This window comes from Cupressus sempervirens, chromosome 9 (assembly GCF_028749045.1).
Source record: "Cupressus sempervirens isolate cs-2001-9-10 chromosome 9, ASM2874904v1, whole genome shotgun sequence".
Taxonomy (NCBI): Eukaryota; Viridiplantae; Streptophyta; class Pinopsida; order Cupressales; family Cupressaceae; genus Cupressus; species Cupressus sempervirens.
Genome location: NC_143126.1, coordinates 208,198,105 through 208,216,770, shown reverse-complemented (window position 1 = coordinate 208,216,770; position 18,666 = coordinate 208,198,105). Strand labels below are relative to the sequence as shown.

Here is an 18,666-nt window from a genome sequence, read left to right as displayed (position 1 = left end):
GTCTTCCACAACTTCATCACCAAAAATATCGTAGGAATTAATCTTTCAAATATGTCCATTGCTATGGATGAGATGTCATTGACTTTATAAAAATTACATGGTTCATTGATTGTATGAGTTGGTGTTGAATGTAACTATGTACTTTGATATCTATGTCATCGTATGTAAACTGAAGTGCGAATCTGCCAGGAGATATTCTCTTATTTGTAATTGTCGATGGATGCCCAGAAGTTCCGGATTATAGCTTTTTATATTCTATGTTCCTTTCCTCATTTTTATCTTGTTGACTTGTAGGCTCTTGTTATGGTCTCTGGTGGTATGCAATTTAATTTCTTAAATCGCTAATTGCACAGTATGTGTTGAAGTGGGTTCATCCTTTACTAATTTGATTGTTTGTAATTATTCTCTCGAGTTACTGTTCGTCCACGCTGTTCACTTGGTGTCTGATAGTATTTATTCTTCTTTCTCTGTGATGTTCGCTTCTTCCATGATCGCTAGTTTCTCTGAGCTTGTCTTCCAAAATGTATGTTAAGTCTTCCCCCATCTTAGTCAAAGCTATCCCTTCCTTTATTTTCCTTATATTCTCGATCTATATTAGTGTTCCAATAGTCTACGAGTCCGAGTAGGACTCTACGAGTTTGAAGCAGAGGTGGCCTTTCCGAGGCAAATGGCCTCTGGACTCGAACTTGGTCGAGTCCTGGCAAAGTCCATGTGGACTCGCTAAGTCCCGAGCCCAGGACTCCCTGAATTTTTTAAAATTTAAAATTTAATTTAATTTTTTTTCAAAAGATAGAGATTTCTGGAAGGTGTTTTTTTTTAGTGTTATTAAAATTGTTATTAAAAGACTTTTATTGTTACAGGTTATGTTTCACCAAGCAAATTGAAAGACATAATTGAGATTGAGAGCCCTGTTGTTGTCTACAATGCACACATAAGCTGTAATAAGCATATTTCTCAATATTTGAGTCTTTCATGACTTATCTTAGGCATATTCGTAGGAGGGCAGAGGCTACTATGAACCTTAGTCTTCTACACTCTAGCTGATATTTTGATATTTTTTTTCAACTTCTGATTCTATGGATTTCATAAATTGTAGACATTTGATAGTGACACTATGTTTAACTTTATATTATGTTATTTAGTTTTTTTCCTTTAGAAATTCGTTGTTATACTTATGTGATCTATGCAAAATTGTGTGTGTTAAGTAGCTTCTATTTATCTCAATTATTGTGTATTTGATGTTAATTGACTAAATGATGCATGGAAAAATCTTTAAATACTTAAAAATCTTTGAATTTCATGGGTTTTTCTATTTTTTGAGTCCTTGCCCAGTTCGATTGTCGAGTCCAAGTCCGAGTCAAATTTTGGCTTTCCGAGTCACAGGCGAGTCCGAGTCCCGTAACTATGGTCTATATTATTATCCCAAGGGACATGATTGATAGATGTAAGTGTATTGGTTTTATAATTATCTAAATATAACTATAATTATAATTATATTGATTATGTTCTTTGATTAATAAAATATTATATTTCTTTATTTATTTATAATATAATATTATATTGTATTATTTAATAATAAATTATTAATATAATTTATTATTAAATTGATTCATTTATTTATTATTAAATTCTACTGGCAAAATAGGGGACATGACACAAAGTGTGGTTGGCCCCTTAGCATATAAGTGGCAACAACACTAAAAGGGTTGGCTGTAAAGAGTTCTAAATTTAATTCATTTAAATCCTATCACTGCTATTGCTCTAATTTTAATCGACTTAAATAAAATTAACTATAAACAAGTCCCCAAAACCAATTAAATCAGTTCCAACAAAATAGAATTTAGCTATGAATAATTAGCCAGCAAATAAAAATAAATGCCAAAATAATTAAATTAGCATTTAATCTATCTCATTTGTGACAACTGTGGGAACTTTATATGCATAGACACAAGATAAATAAACTGATATTGGAGATAAATAAACTGATATTCAGCCCAATATGAATACTTGTTTTGTCTTAGGTGGCTGTCAACGGTATATTGTTCGACGCCTATTAATAGGGTTTGTGAGCTGTATTTCCTCCTAACATGAGGGGGGTGTTAGATTGTGGTGACTAATCAAGAAAGTACTGTAAATACTTCATAAATTCTTTTGGACCCTATTTTATCGAGATTTTTGGGCCGACATGTAATTATTAATTATAACCCTAAAGCGGTAAAAATACTTGTATAAAAGGGCTTAGGGTTAGGGATTGTTTCGTTGTTGTGATGCAAAAATTGGTTCTTGCGGCGGTATTGAGTTGTAAGGGATTACGAATTGTAATCAAGTTGTTATCACTGGATCGTAATAATATCAGACTTGTTGTTTGGTGGATGTAGCCCAGGGATTGGGTGAACCATGTTAAATCTTGGTGTCTTGTGTTCTTTACTGTGTGATCTATTATTTTCTGATATTGGTTATATTTGCATGTAATTGTTATTTCCGTCCATGGTTTAATCCTAACAGGGGGCATGACAGTCCGCCTTCCCAAGATACTAATTCTCAAGCAATGATAGTGTAATTTTGCCTATGGAGTCTTTTGTTATCATGAGGATCCCAATTCAACCCTTTAGAGATTCTAATGTGTTTTGCTTCTGCTGTGCCAATCTGATATTACGTTTCATCAATTATTCTCAACATCATAACCTTTTCTTGCATAGCATCATAGACATATCTTTGAGTCATAGCAAGGGTGTGCTTTCCATATATTAAGATGAGGATTACAAGCATGACAGACATCCATGACCCAAGGGAAGGTGTAATAGTCTGAGTTTGTTCAATATTCATAGCAATAGATTGCTGTATACAATCTGGTTCTGTACCTTTTTTTGGTTTCAAAACTTGTTTCAGTCTTGTAGACGATCTAGTGATACTTCACTATGTATGTAGTGTAAACAGGTTGGAATAGTTTCCTGAACAGGGATTATCATACATGGATCATGACTGTTGTGGTGGAACACATAAAACCTTTAATAATGTTTACCCCACCCTGGTGTTCTGTTCATGATTGGGTGACTGGGTTTCTTACTCCATAAGTTGTGGGATGATTATGTCTAAGTCAATCGCTAAGAGACCTTATGACAATTTTAGAGAACCAGGAAAGATGTTTGATCTTGATAGGTCCAGAAGATGCTGTGAAGAGTTAATAATAGCAACTTAACTTGATTTTAGTATTGTCTATATAAAGAATGTTTTGGTTGAATATCATGTTGATATCTGGGACACGACTGAATTGCCTATTGAGATGTCTTGCTATTGATTTTCATGAATATGCTATGAATGGCGGACTTTTTACACTCATTAAGTTCCAATACTGTCACTATAGAGTATGGATTTTCTTCCTACCCTTACAGATTTGCATGGCATGGTTTGTCTGACAATCCCTCACTTGTTTTGACTAGAGTCTTGCCCATGTTAATTAGGGAATAGTGAGATTCATGTTTGCATGAATAATGTATCTTGTTTTGATTTGAATGCAAGATTTTAGCTCTTGAAACATTTTTAAGTATTCATAGAATCAACACAATACACATGAATCGTACAGTTAAAGCATGGAGTATTTACCTGAATATGTGTAAGGCACGAGTCATACACAAAAGACCATGAAATACAATCTGAATACACAGGGTGTAAAGCACATTGAAATATCCCAAACTAGGATGTTTTTTCAAGTCTGATTTGGATTTTAGATTTTTGACATGATTTGCTTCATTTCATTGGAAAATAACAACATACAAACTAAATATGCAAAGGAAACGATATAGATTTCCAAGGAAATAAGCTATTACAAAGACCGATCTATGAAAATGATTCTGATATAACATATGCATGGCTGTTACATCAAATATACTGTTGTTACAGTGCTAGAACATGCATAATATTTACATGCAGCGTACCCACATAATTCCTGTACAATATCATCAAGTTCCTTTGAGATATCATTTCCAAATCAGGCCATGAATGGGATCGACACCCACAATGCGAACAAATATAATACACATGTGAATCTTGAAGCGAATTCACCAAAGGGGCTGATCTGGGTTATCATCCAAATCACCAAACCATCTAGGATTTTTACTAGGGTTTTACTGGACCTTTAAGCAAAGCTTCAAGCTCACAAAGAAAAGACTCAAAATAAAAATAACAACTTCACCATTCTCTTTTTCCTCCTTTTATAATAGTCTTTTCCCTATTTTGAGAGAGCAACTTTATTTCATCTCTCCAAAATGCAACTTTATGTTATAATTTAAAGTTGACATTATAATAAGGTGAATTTATTAATTCAATGACTTTTAATAATACTTATTTTATGAAGTCACTTTTAATAAAAATAAAATCATCCTTATAATATTAATTTATTTGGACAGCTTTAAATAATTAATTTAATTTATTTATTTCGCCAATATTTGAGAACATTACAATTGTCTCTTCCTAGAGGTTGTTTGCCCTCAAGCAATTCGCACATGCAAGCTGAAACCAAATACCTAGATCCCATTTCAACCTCAGGAATACTGCTGCACCAATTTGCTGTGCTACTCTGATGTCAGTGTTAGTACACCACAAACCGTGAGGCAACATAATGGAACTTATGTGAAGCAATACTGTTACATCTCAAATTTTGCTACATTAAATAATCTTCTAGCCGTTGGAAAAATTCATGTGAAGTTAGTTGTTCAGCATATTTGTTGAGAATTTTGGTTGATGTGAAATTGATCCATCGTTAAAGTTGTGAGATATTTTGATTCTTGTGGAATGGAAATTCGGTTATTAGTTAATGCTTCATGTGACATTTTAGCCATTATGATGAAATTGGAAAATAAATATGTTTGAAATTAAAAATGATTATGTGATATTTTATTATTATTTCAAATTATTGGAAATATGTTATTACCCATAATCGTTTCCATTTTACAGGAGCATGATGATGAGGGAAAGTGTTACCAAAATGAGATTTAGGAAGGGGACACCCAAATCCACTATCAGGCCATTAGGTATGAACCTAACTACCCTGGACCAAGGAAAAAACGTCTAGACAAGCAAGAAAGTACAAAGATGACCATGAGCTATCTAGTTAAACTAAAAGAATTTAAAACTCAAATATGAAATATTGCCTTACTTTGTGGATGATTCAGTGTGCCTTGAAATGCTATCATGTCTTAGTATAGTAATATCGTGTCTAGACTCCATACTCATACTTGTGTGGTATAAAATGTATACGTATCTATACACGTATATATATGTATATATATGTATGTGAATTTCATTTATTTTGGCGTGTGTGTGTGTATATATATATATATATATATATTAAGCTACTCAGGCAAGCATGAATATATATGAACGACATTAATATAGTAAGACATGGTTGGGGATGTTGCCACCTTTTTTTAATAGTTTCGATCTTGACTCTGGTCATTATGTATTTATTTAATTGTTGGCAGCCACCTATATTGCCATAACCCTTTTAGGCATCGGGCTTTATGTTAATCATTACTCATAATGAAATTGGAGACCGCGCGACATCTCTTGCCACTTGAATCTTTATTCATAACCGAGCATGCACGGGTGACTTCTTGTTATTCTTGGCTTGCCTCTTGGCAGATGTTTTTATATATTACCTTCATTTCCTCTCGAGCACCTCTTGCATATGTTATTGCTTACCACAGAGCTCTCTTTGTTCATGCTAAGTGCTACTCAGTCCCGTAACTAGTACGGTTATATTGTGTTAGAAGTCTGTTAAACTTGCCTAGCCCATGAATGAAACTTGTGTTGTGCTTGAGCAAATCTGCTTGTAGTTAACGATAGTGGTGGCATCTTCCTACACCCAATTTAACTATATTCAGCATATCGTGTTTGCCAAATCAAGCCATGTCTTGTAATCATACGCAATCTGATCATATTTATATCATGAAATCTGAATAGCTGTTTTGCTCGAGTCAGCCTTGGTTGTGTTACTGAAATTCATGATCAAATGGGTTGATAGATGTATATTCTTCTATTTGCACTTTCATCAGAGATTTATATATGTGAATGTCGAAGGATTGTGTATGTGAAATGCTTGAAATTCATTTGCACTCATGTTCCTCTATCATGAGCTCCAAACTATATAGGGATATGTTTTATATATCCTCGAGATGGGTAAGTTGCTCTAAATATGTAGAGAACAATATTCAGATTTAAGGCTTAACATTCCTATAATGCCACAGGCCAGAATTGGCAAGATGATGGCAAATGTATAATCACATTATTTTTTATTTATAAAAAGAACAGTTGTCATGTAGTGAACCTCCCAAATTATCATCCATGATGACCAGCATGGTTGAGATGAAGGGAGAGAGAGTGGGAAGAATTCTGCAATGAAAGAAATCATGTAATCAGTAAAAACATTCAAATACAATAAAAAGATAGCTCATGGAAATCCTTGTAATAAATCTTGTTGTCGAGTTGAGCAGTGGGTGATTGGGCATATAAGTTGCCCATCTGAAATCTTTGGCCAAGGTAGTTAAAGACATGTTTTTCACCATGATCACTAGAGTTCAGGGTACTAGCAGTTGTAAGATAGGCTGATTGGAAAGTATCCATAGTCTCAACAACTGTCTAGTCGACTCTCTAACACTAGGATGCTCAGTGGTTGGATAATGGTGTCCTAAGCCAACTCCTAGGGTAGGGAGGGCCTTTCTCAATGGAGATTATGTGTGGATACTAAAGGGTTTGTAGTTGGGAGGTTAAGCCCATGGCAATGGTTCTCCTCTCTTCCAGATGTTAAGGCTTGTACAACTCAATGTCATCAATTGCTTTTACTCTAATAACCTTTACATGTTTCTCTTCGCATTTCATTTGATAAATGTGTTGTTTCCATTAGAATATTTCAGATTAGAAAATGCAAGTGAAAATGGTAGTTAATAATTGAATGTCATGTGAATCTAGTAGTTAGATGGTTGTTACTTTCTAAATATATGGAAATGTAGATTTTAATTAGACATATTTTCATTTCATGTGAAAGAGTAAGTAACTCATTTAATAGTACCTCTTTTCATTCGGTTAAGATTAATTATTTCTAGAATTCTAGTATGTTACATATGGTATTAGAGCCAGGTTCAACTTTGAACCCTGGGCTCATCACACCTCTCAGACAAAACAAGAAAACTGAAAATGTAGATTTGGATGTTAAACATGGTGTATACCCACATGACACCTCGCAAGAAACCCTGACATCCATATTTTTCTATCTGATTAAGAGTATGCCAAAACATTATTATTCCTATTGCTCTATACCCAAGGATAATGAAACCTTACTGCAAACATTATGACGAATCAAGAAAGAAAGAATCAGGTGGACTCCGGCCAGGAAGGCAGAAATGAGAAACAAACTTATTGAGGCATGGAATGCCAGACAAACTAGTCCTTTGATGACCTTCATAAACCATGTAAAGGGCAAGACAAGCCCATAGATGGAAATGGACAAAATACCTAGGAATAGGATGTCCATTTTATTGTTAATTTATTCTTTTTGATGTGTCCTCAAGAGAGGAAATTTTTGTAAATAATGTAGTTGCAGTTGCAACAAGCAAAGAAAAAGAAAATTATATATATATATATATATATATATATATATATATATATAATGAGCAATTAGTAATTCTTCTCTCTTGGTGAGCATAATTTCCTAAAATTGTTGTAAGCAAATGCTAGCATAATATTGATTGAAGAAATAATTGTGTATCTTAGGGAAACTCAACTTTAAAACATGGTTAGCCATGGAAACACTATTGATAACGAGGTAACCAGTGGGGCTAATCCCCATAACTCATCAGATCCGTTGATCCAAATTTTACAAGATAAGCAAACAGAACTAGAGAATATGGAAAGGAGAATGAATGAAATGACAACCCAAATTGGGCGAGGTCAGGAGGAGACCCACTCCTTGCTCCGTCCTAGGTATAAGCCTAAGAACTCTGACCACAACGAAAAGGAAAAACAAGCTTCATTAACACCTTATGAAAAATAAAAGAAATAGGAAATAGTCAGCGATCTATCCATTGATATTAAGAAGATAAAACCTCCTAGGTTCTTAGGCTCCGAATCCAAAGAAGATGTTGAGGCATGGCTAGCTGAGATGGAGCAATACATCAAATTAGGAGCTTCTTGGAAACATTTAAATTCATATGGAGAATGTACCATCTTTTTGGAGAAGCAGCTACCTAGTGGGGAAACACCAAAATAGAACTCAATATCAAAACCACCGAGATTGCATGTAAAAGGTTTGTCTCTATCTTCAAAAACTGATGGCTTCCCCAAACCTTTTATGACTAGATATTGTTAGACTTCCAGAATCTCAAGCAAGGAGATTTGACTCTACATAAGTACTGGGAGAAGCTCATCCGTTTATTGAAATATGTTCCCCCTTATTAGCAAGACAAAAATTTGAAAGTTAGAAAGTTTATCATGGGTTTAAACAATAGAGTTGGGGGAGCTGTAGATGTCCTCACTCCACAAACCATGGAGGAAGTTCTCGAGCGAGCCATTCAGCAAGAGCTCAAAATTAAAAGGGATGACTCCATTCGAGATAATAAGAGGAAGATCAGCTAGAACATTGAAGGTTTGGATTTAGGAACCCATACAAGGAGTTTTAAGAACTTTAGGCTCAACAAACCAGAATTCAATGGAAGGAGTAGAAAGGAGGTTAAAGGTAATACCAATAACAATGGTAATAATAAAGGGATGAAAAGAAAGGGCCACCCAAAGGATCCTTTACATGCAGTGGGGACCACTACGCTAATCAATGCCCTAACAACTTCAACACTAACCAACAACCATGACCTCCACTCCCTCCTCAACAGGCTATCTATTAGCAGAGGATTCATGGAGTAGTGGATAATCGGCAAGCTGAACATCAATTAGGCCTTTTTGAGTATGTTCCCTAAAAGAACTAGATTTATGACAAAACCATGGACTATTGAGTATGCAAATAAGACAAGGGCTAGGGTAGAGCAGTGTCTGTTTGAGGCCTGGGTAGATTTTCTGAACTTCTGTACTAAGGTAAACTTGTAACACATTTAGGGTTGTATGACATCATCATGGGAATGTATTGGCTCAGTGAGCACAAGGCCAAAGTAGTTTGTCTTGCCAAGACAGTAGAGTGTTTGGATGATCAAGGAAACACTATAAGCATTCAAGGCATAATGCATGAGGTAAGACCTCGCCAAATCTTAGCTATGCAACTTAAAAGATGCAAGAGGAAGGGGTGTGAGATATTCACTGTAAAGATAGAAGATTTGAGAGAACCACTAGAAAACGCTTTTTAGGATGATTACATCTTTGAAGATGGGGAAATCAGAGAAAAACTGAGGGAATCTTTTGAAGAAAAGTATCCATACCTTAAACACTTTCAGGATGTATTCCCGAAAGAACTTCCCGGCTTACCTCCATCCAGAGTATTTGACTTCACTATAGGTTTGGTGCTCGGGGCAGAATCCATATCAAGAGTGCCCTATCGAATGACCATTACTGAATTGATGGAATTTCAAATGCAGTTGCAAGACCTTTTGGATAAGAAACTCATTCGACCAAGTGTTTCGCCTAGGGGAGCTCTAGTCTTGTTTTTCAAAAAGAAGGATGGAACTATGAGATTGTTCATAGATTAGAGGATGCTTAATAAGGTTATCATCAAGAATAGGTATCCACTCTCTAGGATTGATGATCTATTTGATCAGATGAGGGGAGTTACATGTTTTCCAAGATCGACTTAAGATTGGGCTATCATTAGCTTTGAATCAAGGAAGAGGACATTCACAAGACTGCTTTTTGAACTTGGTATGGGCATTATGAGTTCACAGTGTTACCTTTTTGGGTTAACCAATGCTCCGACAGCCTTCATGAACCTCATGAATAGTATTTTTCAGGATTGTTTGGATAAATTTGTGTTAGTTTTTATTGATGATATTCTTATCTATTCCCGAAATGAAAAGGAGCACCAGAGGCACTTAGAGAGTCCTTCAGGGGTTGCGAGAACATAAGCTGTATGGAAAAATTTCTTAGTGTTCCTTTTTCCAAAAGGAAATTCGGTATCTAGGGCACATTATATCAGCTCAAGGAATGGCTATAGATCCTGCAAAGATAAAGGCAATCAAAGATTGGCCAATACCTAAGAATGTGTTAGAAATCAGGAGCTTCATGGCCTTAGCTAGATTTTATAGGAAGTTTATCAAAGATTTTTTTCAAAATTGCACATCCTATCACCTCACTCCAAAGAAAAGGGAAGAAGTTCATTTGGACTAAAAAATGCCAAACAACCTTTGATTACCTCAAGGAAAAGTTAACTATCACCCCCATATTTAGAGTGCCTAATCCAGAAGGTCAGTTTGTGGTCATAATAGATGCATCAGGGGAAGAATTGGGGGGCGTATTGATGCAAGAAGACCAAGTCATAGCCTATGAGTCCAGAAAATTGAGAAATTATGAGCAAAATTTTGCACCACATGACTTGGGACTAGCAACCAATGTGCACACTCTATAAATGTGGAGGCACTATCTAATTGGGAATCTCTTCAAACTTCGGTTAGATCATCATGGGCTGAAATATATATTTGCCCACCATAATCCCAATGCAGTACGACAAAGGAGATGGATCAGATATATCAAAGGGTAAAGAAAATAGAGTAGCAGACACCCTAAGCCTATAGAGGCATATATCAGCTATGGTAGCAATAAACATTGAGCTTAAGGAGCAAGTACTACAGTATCTACTCGGTGACAACTTTTATAGCGAGGTCCGTTAAGCACTTTAGAGGGAACCTCAAGATTCTAGATATGAAGGATACCATCTAGAGGAGGGACTTTTGACATATAAAGGTAGGATGTACATACCTAGGAATTTGGAAATTAGAAGGATGATCTTGGGAGAAATTCATACTACTCCTTATATCGGACACCATGGGGTAACCAAAATGATGGCAGCTCTAAAACCTTTGTACTTTTGGAAAGGGATGAAGAAAGAAGTCACAGATTTTGTGGTAGGATGCCTCAAGTGTTAGAGGGTTAAGGTAGAGCACCGTTATCCAGCACGACTATTTCATCCAAATGAAGTTCTAGAATTTAAGGGTTACCTATGACTCAGAATAGAAATAATAACATCCTAGTGGTTGTAGATAGGTTGACTAAGGTGGCTCATTTTATACTAGGAAATCTAATAGGTGGAGCATCATAGATTGCTCATAAGTTTGTAAGAGAAATTTTTGAACTTCGTAGAATTCCAAAAAATATCATATTCAATAGAGATGCTAGGATAACATCCAGATTTTGGCAAACCATATTTTCGGCTTTTGGAACCAAATTGAATATCAGCTCCGCCTATCACCTTGAAACAGATGATCAAACAGAAAGGGAGAGCCAAGTACTAGAGGATGTCCTAAGGGTATATTGTATGGTCCAACAGTACCTATGGGAAACATATCTTCCATTAGTTGAATATGCATATAACAATTCTTACCAATCAACAATTAAGATGGTGCCCTTCGAGGCTCTATATGGGCGCAAGTGCAGAACCCCTGCGAGTTGGAAGAGGATCGAAGACATAATCATTGTCGGGCTTGAGATGCTTCTAGAGATTGAGGAATAGGTAGTTCAAATCTGTCAGAGACTGAAGGAGGCAAACAACTAACAAAAGAGCTATGCAGATGCGAAAAAGATCCCTAGAGAGTTCTTAGTCGAAGAAAAGGTCCTCCTAAAGGTTAAGCCACAACAGAGCAACATCAAGTTTGGCAAGAACTCAAAACTAGCCTTAAGATATGTAGAGCCATTTGAAGTTTTGGAGGTCATAAACTAGGTAGCCTACACAATTGCTCTACGTCAAGCCTTTGCTAGAATGCATAATGTGTTTCATGAATCATACCTTAAGAAATATATAACCCATGATGAGCATGTCATTGATTGGAATCTTTTGCAGGTGCGAGACCCAAGGGTGGTGGAAATAGAACCACTCAAAATACTCGAGGTGCGTAAGCTTCGCTTGCAAAATCAAGATGTAACTCAATGTGAGGTCTAGTGGGACCGGTATTCTGAGGGAAATGACACATGGGAAGATTATGATGAGATCTTGTAGAAGTTTCCTCATTTGTTTTTGAGAACTTGAACTATGAAAGAACTCTAAATTATATATGTGTTTTGACTTATGTTTTAGCTATAGTATTTTTTTGTTATGTTGTAGAGTTCATCGGGGGCGATGAAACATAAGGGGGGAGGGTATGTTACACCCCAAATTTTGCTACATGAATAATCTTCTAGCCGTTGGAAAAATTCATGTGAAATTAGTTGTTTGGTATATTTGTTGAGAATTTTGGTTCATGTGAAATTGATCTATCGTTAAAGTTGTTTAGATATTTTGATTCTTGTGGAATAGAAATTTGGTTATTAGTTAATGCTTCATGTGACATGTTAGTTAGTTATGATGAAATTGGAAAATGAATATTTTAGAAATTGAAAATGATTATGTGATATTTTATTATTATTTCAAATTATTGGAAATGTGTTATTACCTTGAATTGTTTCCATTTTGTTGGAGCATGACGATGAGGGGAAGTGTTGCCAAAATGAGAGTTCGGAAGGGGACACCCAAATCCATTGTTAGGCCATCAGGTATGAACCTAACTACCTTGTACCAAGGACGACTAGACAGGCGAAAAAGTACAAGGATTACCATGAGCTATCTAGTGAAACTAAAACACTTTAAAGCTCAAATAAGAAATATTACCTTCACTTTGTGGATGATTCAGTGTGCCTTGAAATGCTATCATGTCTTAGTATAGTAATTGTTACATTCCAATTATCGGCACAATTTAAATGAGGGGAAGGGTATGTTGCATCCCAATTTTGACTCCATTTGAAATGTTCATATAGTTGTTGAGGTTTCATGTGAAGTTAGTTGACAGGTAAAATTAGTTATCATCTTGTGAAATGGTAAGAAGGTTAATCGTTAAAATTTCATATGAAGTTGGCATGCTAGTGAATCTTTATGATGATATTTTAATGTTATCTTGGAAAGTTGGTTATTCATCATTAATTCATGGGAAGTGAAATGACAGCTAGCGGTTATGATAGTTTATGATTAATAACTTGTTATGGTAATTGTTATTATATTGAGGAATATGATAAAATTGTGGAGAAATTCCTTGCAGGAACACGTCAAGGGGTAGAAGTGTTGTCAGAAAAGAATTGTGTAGAGGGGGTACCACCATTTATTGAGCAAATAGGTATGACCCCTGAACCACCATGGCTAAGGGTAAACGACTAGGCAAGCAAGAGTATATGTTGGATGACCATGAGTTAACCTATTAAATTACATATCATTTAATAGTAAACGAGATCACTAAGCATGAATTGAAATTTGAGCAAGTTTATACCTTTGTAACTGTGTTGTTGGTTAGAGCCTCTTGGTGTATAAGCATGTCATCATATTGACATCATGATACCTAAATATCTATACATGTATATGTGTACATACATAAACCATATATATATATATATATATATATATATATATATATATATATATATATATATATATATATATATATATATATATATATATATATATATATATATATATATATATATATATATAGTGTATAAGCATGTCTTATCATATCGACATCATGAGACCTAAATATCTATACATGTATATAAATATATATGGATGTATATGCATACTTGATATTTAGCATATACATAAGAAATATATGGTTGGGGTTTACACATGTACACATATATACATACACACATATATAGGTATCTATAGATACTATGATACTTTAAAAAAAAAGAAAAAAAAAAGGGGTAAACGCTTTGACCTGGAGCTATGAACCAGTGAAGCCACAAACGAGGGACCTCATCCCCATGAGATTTGAACCTTGATGGCAAGGATAACAATGCAACAACTTAACCATCACAACATGCCACTGTTGGCATAGATACTATGATACTATATACTAAGACAATATTATTATTTCTTTCACCTTGGCTTTGGTTTAATATTATTTCATGTGAGGCCACCTTTCATATTCCTATATTATTTCCATCGGGCCTTATGTTGTTTGGCGAAATGGGTAGTTAGATAGTTATTGGTGCGGACATGGTTGTGTCGTTTCATTGACACTTTATCAGACATTATAAACATTGTAAACACTTATGTATTTGGGCATCATATCATTGTATGAAACATTATTGTTATGTACAGAAAACATTTGATAAATGAATAGTATTTTGCATTGATTATATGTTTCTTTCTTGTTCACCTACGAACTAAACATTTGGCGCCGTTGCTAGTTCTAATCCAGAAGTAGCACATGGAAGGTCAAGAATAGATGGGAATACCGTAGAAGACAACCGGAAAACGAACGAGGATGACGAAAGATAACTTCTAGAAGGCGAACATGAGGCAACCCAAAACTTCCACATTCTCTACCGTGTAAGCCTAGAAACGTGACGGAGAGAAGCCATAGAGAATGACATTTCATAGAACACAGTGTGGAATGCCATGCACGCAAGTCCGACAACGAACTGATTCCTAGACCAACTTCCCTGCCTAATTGTGCATGCGTACTTGTCACAGAAAAGAAGTGGGGAAGAAGTGGAACAAGAGGATTGTCGGCAAAACACCCTTAGGAATTTCTATGAGGAGAGAGACACATGGCGTCAGAAAACTAAACTATGAGCTTTTGTGCCATGGTGTCAAGGGCACTCAGAAGTCTCTAATTGTTGCATAAATTGACACATGATGTATATAGAGTAAATAAATAAAAGAGTGTTCTATCTTGTTTGTTTTTTAAAAATAATGGTATATGTCAAATGCCCAATCTTGTAAATAAGAATAGGAATTTGAGGGAAGAAATTGATGAATTATAATCTATGCGTGGGGAAGCCGAACGATGATGAAGAATAAGACAACTTGCCGAGGAACAGACTGAGGGGCAGCTGGAGGAATCACCTAGTGTGGTGGTTGTAGTGGGGTTCACAGGAACCATCGAAAGGTGCCACAGTTCACTGGAATGGTGGGGACTGAGCATTGAGGAGTTCCTCGAGGAAACACAACATAGATTAGCAGTACTTGAGGAGACAAAGGAGCAATTTTTACATTCATCCCGTACACCACTACAAGAGGGAACTTGTGAAGAAGTAGGAGAGGAGGCGAGGCCAACAGAAGACATCGGGACACAAGGAAGTGTTAGAGCGACATTGCATGGTGGTCAGAGTAACCTATCAGGACCAACTTCTAAGACCAACTTCTAATAGTTCAACAACATGACTTAGCGGCAATCAAAGGACGAGAAGCACAATGTCTTAAAAGAAAAACTCCCAAAGTTCATAGGTAATGGGAAGGAAGATCTCATGTGGCATTGACATACGTATGCAAATATATGAACTGCCAACTCAGTCACTGATGCAGACGAGTGGTTGCACCAGTTCCCTGCCAGCCTACGGGGAGTGGCCGTGGATTGGTTCTCGGACATGGACAAGGCAAAGATCGCCACATGTTGATGATCTAAATAAAGAATTCCAAGTAGAATTTTGACTGCTATGGGACGACAATGAGGTTTTCACCGAGATCTATAACTGTAAACAAGGAAGAAGGAAACAGTTCAAGCCTACAATTGAAGGCTCAAGGATCTTCTGAGCAGAATGGGTACTCAACTAATAGACGAACCAAAGAAACAATGGTTTGTAGAAGGACTCCGTGGGGCATTGAGAAGGAAGATGGAGATAGTCTTGCCCACATCATACATGGATGCCTACGACTGTGCCATGAACTTGGAAAGTGAGGGCAAAATGACAAAGAAGAAAAAGAAGAGAAGTAAATCCTCATCCTCCTTGGAGAGTGATGAGTCCTTTGAAGAGGAAAGCAGTGCAGATAGCAATGAGGAACCCAATAAGAAAGTACAAGCACTCCAAAAAGACTTAGAGCAGATGAGAAAGGAATTCAAATCCATGAAGGGAACCAGTTGCCATATGGAGGAGGGAGAAATATGGTGTACGGATTGCAAAGAGAAAGGCCACCCAAAGGGAGCGTGCCCTAAAAAGGCAATGTGTGATATCTATCAGATCTTGGGTCATTCGACGAAGGAATGTCCGTTCAACATGAAGACACGAAGTTAGCAGATACTGTTCACACAGGAACAATCATCCACTTTGGGCACTAATAATGAGACCTAGGGCAACAACAATGCCACATTCGACGGCTACAAAAACAACTGGCAAGGAGGACGGGGCGGCAATGACAACAGGAATCAGATACAGTATGATTCCAAGGGTAGACCCATAATCTAATGTTTGGCATGTAACTAATGGAACCACTTCGCTAGAGAGTTTCTGAAGAATGACATTCCTCAAAAATTATGTCGATGGTGTGGTCCAGGGTACCATGAAGATGCTAACTGCCCAAAACAAGTAAACGTCCTTAATAATGATGAAGAGAAAGTTCTTATTGTCACTCGTAACTAGGCTAAGCAGACCACATATCCAGACCCCCGCACGGAGAAGCAAAGATTGTGGGAGGCACAGGAAGACATGGAAAGGGCAATGAAGGCTACAAAAGATACTATTCCTGGAAGATCAGAGGGAGAGAACTTGGTCAATCAGATGCTGTAAATGGAGGTTCTCGTTAGACTTCAAGACCTATTACCAACGATACCACAACTAAGGACGACATTATTGAATGCCCACGCAAACTTGTCAGAGACGAAGGAACAACCAACGGTACTAGGAGGGTCGGCCACAGATCCATGGTGCTATTAGTAAGCAACGGCTGTCACTTGGCGGTGGTTGAGATGGGAATCCTAGGAACCATCTTGATGGACACCATCGTGGATGGTGGGTCCAGGGTGAATGTTCTTCTTGAGGAGACGTGGAAGAAATTGCGCAAGCCTAGCTTGTGGCTGCCCACATTCAACCTGCTCAGCGCCGACCATCGAGGGATAAAGCCCCTAGGGACCTTGGTGGCTCAACAAGTAACTATCGGGACGTAGCCATTTCTGTTGGATTTTGTAGTTATTCCCTTGAAGAAAAAAGGATATGATGCCATTCTTGGAAGAGGATGGCTGGTGGCCGCTAAAGTGAATCACAACTGGAAGAAAAATGTTTTGTCCATGAAAAGTGGAGGGTGGAAGTTTGCCATTGATCTCCGAACTCAAATAGTAAGTGAATAAATGACATCGTTGTTGGAGTCCGAGTCAGACGGGGAACATCCGAGAGATGAGGGAAGACCCTATATGAATTTGAATGACGAAGGCATTTTACAATTGGAAGAATGTTCAAGGGATGAGACCAGTTCACTAAATGGACTTTTCCATTGGCACATGGAAGATTATGAGCTCTTCCATTCCTAAATGCTTGGCATTGAGGAGCCGGAAGATGAGAAGGAGGTATTTCCACTGGAGTTCGTGGAATATAAAGAAGGCAACACGAAGATCAATGAAAGTCCCATCCATTTCTTTGAAGGGAAAGCTATAAGATACGAAGAGCCATCAGTAGAGGCTACTAATCTTGGCGATGCAGAGAATCCGAGGAACATATTGGTTGGAGATGACTGGAACTCGGTACTGAAGACCACGACATTTAAAATCTTTATGGAGTATAAAGATGTATTTACATGGACTTAAAAGGATTTAAAAGTGGTCCTGCTAGAAATGTGTGTCCATCGCATACCTTTAGTACTTGAAGCCATACTTGTGCGGAAGCGACCGTACAAAATGAACAAAAACTACATAGCCCGCGTCGATGAGGAAATACAATGAATGCTGGAAGCCGACATAATATTTAAACTTCAAACAAGTGAGTGGGTGTCACCAATTGTGATATCCATGAAGGACGAGATCCAAATCTGGATATGTGTGGATTTTCGGTGCTTGAATGTGGTAACAATAAAAGATCCCTTTCTAATCCCCTTCATGGACACAATTCTAGTTGAAGTGGCATGACATGAGATGTATTCCTTTATGGATGGATTCTTTGGTTATAACTAGATTTCCATCACTGAAGAAGATAAGCTAATAACTACTTTTGTGGTGGAGGATGGAGTGTATACTTACAACCGAATGCCCTTCGGATTGTGTAACACACCTAATATGTTTCAGAGGATCATTTTGCACATATTTGACAAAATGTCGATAGGCAACTTGTAAGCATTTTTGGATGATTGGTCCATCTTCAGTGGACAAGAAAACCACTTGAAAGCACTCCAGGAATGCATGGAGAGGTGTCGGTGGGCAATGCTGGCATTGAATCCAAAAAAATGTTGGTTCATGCTTCCTCAACGCAAACTACTCGGGCACATTGTTTGCAAGTCAGGATTGAAGACCGACCCTGATAAAGTAAGGATGATCGTGGAAATGGAAGCCCCAACATAGGTATCTGTTGTGAGCTTTTCACACCATCGCCCCATTGCAAATGGGGGGCCCCCTTTTGCCTCTTGGTCTTGTCCTTTTGGCTTTAGTTCTTGGTAGTATTGGGTTCAATCTTCTAAAGTTCCCTCTTTTAAATGAGAATTGGTAAAATTGGCCAGATGTAGAAAGTGTTGTCCATGTGGCTCTGAGAATGGAAATTATTTGCTTGTTTGAGAATTGAATGTCTTGACTTACT

At 37.0% G+C, this 18,666-nt stretch overlaps 1 pseudogene across 1 annotated transcript in view; it reads left to right on the top strand.

Moving 5' to 3' along the window:
• Window positions 1-18,666, top strand: part of LOC149538224 (uncharacterized) — an 84,744-nt pseudogene that overhangs the window by 50,455 nt on the left and 15,623 nt on the right. The window lies entirely within an intron of this gene.